Source organism: Dendrobium catenatum, unplaced genomic scaffold, assembly GCF_001605985.2.
Source record: "Dendrobium catenatum unplaced genomic scaffold, ASM160598v2 fragScaff_scaffold_1608, whole genome shotgun sequence".
In the NCBI taxonomy this organism is placed as follows: domain Eukaryota; kingdom Viridiplantae; phylum Streptophyta; class Magnoliopsida; order Asparagales; family Orchidaceae; genus Dendrobium; species Dendrobium catenatum.
The window spans coordinates 5,062,650-5,066,441 of record NW_021320070.1 but is presented as its reverse complement, the minus strand read 5'-3'; positions in this window follow the sequence as shown (position 1 = coordinate 5,066,441).

The following is a 3,792-nucleotide window of genomic DNA, read 5'->3' as shown; positions in this document are numbered from 1 at the left end:
GATTTTCTAAGATGGCTCATTTCGTACCTTGCTCTAAGACTTTCGACGCCTCCCACATCGCAAAACTTTATTTTAACGAGATAGTTAAACTTCACGGCCTTCCCAAGACCATAGTATCCGACAGGGACGTTAAGTTCACTAGTTATTTCTGGAAGACCCTATGGCACTACATGGGCACCAAATTACAATTCTCCACAGCCTTCCACCCGCAGACTGATGGTCAAACTGAGGTAGTAAATAGAAGCCTAGGCAACCTCCATTCGCCTAAGCGACACCTGGTCGGGCAAAACGGTTCGCGATTGGGGACTTCTAATCCACTCTCGTGGGCTCCGAATCTAATTCGTGGCCCGGCCTCCACTCGCTTTTCTTTATTCGACGAGGTTGGAGTTTTATCACGAGCGGAAGTTCCCCTGAATGCAAATTTTGGAAGGCAGATGGTGTTTGTAGATAAGACACTACACCAGAGATTCGCCCTCATTTCGCTGAAGGACTTTATGATTCTGAGTTCTTTGGTTTCCTTGGCGAAAGGCCCCCAATAGTTAATTACCCACTCACACCCTCGATCCGAGAGAGAACTTGTCTGCATTTAAAGCTTATGTCTTCTATCATCAGATTCGTCTAATAAATACGGATGGTACTCTGGCACTTATTGTAGTAGCGCCAATAGTCTGGACTATTGTAGACGATCTTGGATTGGAAAAATTGAGTTTGTTGAATGAATTGGAAGTTTGGTATGTACAAAGATGTTGAGTATGTAATTAGAAATTGCCCCACCATTCTAGATCACTACACTTAGCAGCGGATGGTGGTGGGAATGGCAATGATGGAACCGATCGAACGCACGGGGATCCCATCGGTCTCCGATTCGTCCCGGCAGCCATGCCGTGATTTATGGGTCCCTGGTCTACTTATCAGAGGAGTAGTCGACCAAACCCTGACAGAAGGATCCTTGTCGTCGCATGGGTTGCGTCGTCCAAGGGACCTTGGTAGACTGGTGTTGGATGTTTGTCTGAAGGCGCGACAAATTTGAATCCACCTAGCTTTTAACAGAGGGCTTTGTGCCCTATCGATCATACTCCTATTGATTCATATCTCAAGGATTTGATACCAGATAAGGAACGTATTGGCTTGGCCCATAAAACCGGTATCAGTGGTGCCATTTGCGGCGAAACCACTCGGGATTCAGAGGGCCCCGGGGGTCATAACCGTTTATCCTGCAGGTGCCATTTGGCAGCTAACCGCCGGTTAGAGCGACACCGTACCACGTCCTTACTGGAGGAATTGTTTTGAGAATGGATCCTAGTGATATTTTCGACTAGGCATTTGGCTCTTTTGCTGACTAGAGTTTTATTTGAATTTGTTCCAACCCCGGCAGATACTGTTGCGGAGGGCTGATGGATTCTTGCTTTGTTAAGTGTGGATAGTTGATATTTCAGTATTTAATATATCTGAGATTTTTGGGATTGATTTTGAATTTTTGGAGATGATTTTGTATGGGACTTTGGGCGGTATTTGGGAGACATTTGGAAATATTTGAGAAACCTCCTCCAGTTTGAGATCTTCAAGTCAACTGCGGCCATCATCGGAGGTGTTTATTGGGGGTCATTTGCGTCATTTGACTTGAACCGTGTCGACCCTATCAACGTTACAGTAGGATCGTGCGCCTTTTCTCTCGATAGGCTGATTGGCGCTACCATTTCGTGTTTATGAATTCTCTTGATTTTGGCTTTGAAGGCCTAAAAAGAAGGTATTTTAGACAAATACATCCGGTTCTCCCCCTTAAATACAACCGTGTATTTTGTTAGGTAGGTTCGAATCTTGCTCGACTTCTATTGATCCGTACCTAGAAGGACTCGGACCATATAAACTTGAAATCTCACCTTGTCAACCCGCGCAGCTCCCTAAGCGTCACGTGAGATTTACCAACTAAACACGCTCGTCGGGGCCTTTATTGCGGTATGAAGATTATATTTTAACCCCTTACTGTAATATTGTGATTATACAAACTAAGGTGCACGTGCAGCGTACTTTGAAATTAATTGGACATAACGCCTGTACTGCTCTACTTGTTTTTCGATGTTGCAGAATCCGGGGGTGGCGTTGAGTTGCGGGATCGTAGACGCCTTCTGGTCTGCTTGTAGTGTATGCAGATCCGCTGGCGTGGCAGTTGTAGGTTTGGTAAGACGCCTTTCTGTCTCCCTTGTATCAGTGTTGCAGATCCCCTAATTTTTGGTTTATGCGTTAGTTCTTGATAATCTGACTCCCCTTATCTCAATCCACCGAGGGTGAAGATTCTTCTGGGTTTGGAGGTCAATAGAAATGTTTGTTTGGGAAATAACTCCTTTAGGATCTTTGGTATAGGGACTTGTCATTTCTGTATTTTGCAGATCGCGGAAGCTGATTTTTCTTCCTGACAGTATAGGTATCCAAGTAAGAGGCTTTTGGTAACTCAGGAAGTCTCTCTTTCTGATTTATTCATAATAACAACTTCTTTTCTTGTTGCGCGAGGCGATGTTCCTCTTTTCGTTATATCGAGTGGTGTCTTCTCTCGATGTGTACTTTGACGATTTTTCTAATATACCATAGTATAGTTACTGCGATTGATACTGTACTCGTGCCGCACAGCAGTGAGTTGCATTGACTTCTTGCATATCGTACCTATCCAACTGCTGTTAATTCACAAGTGGTTTATGCTCCTTTGCAGAGACGTTTATCCTCGCTACTAAGCTTTTCTAGGAGATTTGTAGGGAGTTAACTCTCTCTGCTAACCTACCCACCTGTCCCAATTCTTCTAGTGGTTTGTTGGGTCTGTCTTTAGTTTAGTTAGGAAGGCGGATAGAGATCATCATTCATTGGTCTCCCTATCCGGCCATCACTCCGATCACAAGGCGTTTGTAGGGATTATGTGTAGGGTAGTTCGTTCGCATCCAGGGTTCTGTACAACGGACTTTGATCGATATATAACCATACACATATTCTTGTTGAACTCCCTTGCACAGGATTCAGGCCTTGGTCCTTGTAATGTGTTTGATCAGTCTGAGTTCGCCAATCGTACAAATGGTCTCAAGTGGTTTGTCTCTCAAATTTCTGGGATCTTTTGAGGATTACAATGTTCTTGTTCAAAGGAGTGAAATTTGGGCTTGCAGCTCGATTATAAATTTCATTTGATACTTACGTCTTAGGTCAGAATATCATTGAATTTCTGGTTTGAATTTCAGGTCCACAAAGTCACGTTTGTTCTCGTGTACAGGTCCTCTGCTCATTTTAGTTCAAATTTCTGTGATCTCTCATATGCATTTCAAGTACAGATCTTCTATATTGTTGCCCAAGAGATCTTCAAATTGTTCAAGTCTTTGTACATTTCAGCTTGTGAAAATTTCCATGAACAATGGGAATCTGAGTAATGAAGGTGATAATCGGCCGTCTGGGCAGCACCCCGGCGTATCCCCCGTTTGGTGGTGGAGAAGTTGAAGGGACGCTGGGATGGGCCTTCCCACCACGCTACTAGAGCAGTTGGATGAGGTAACGGTGTCCTTTAGAGCGAAATCCGCCTTGATTGCAAGGATTCAGTTACAAATTTCATAGTGATAACCACCACGGCTAAGAGCGTTTTATTGTGTTCGCTTGCTGACTCTTTTCAACTGCAGCAGTATCCGTTAACCAGAACAACCAACCAAGTTACGGGTAGCAGTTGCGAAGGGAAACAAAACCGTAACTCTATAAGGTTTTTTATGACTCTCACCACCGCCTTACATCTACATTTAGAGCGTGTAAGGTCTCCATCCCGCCTCG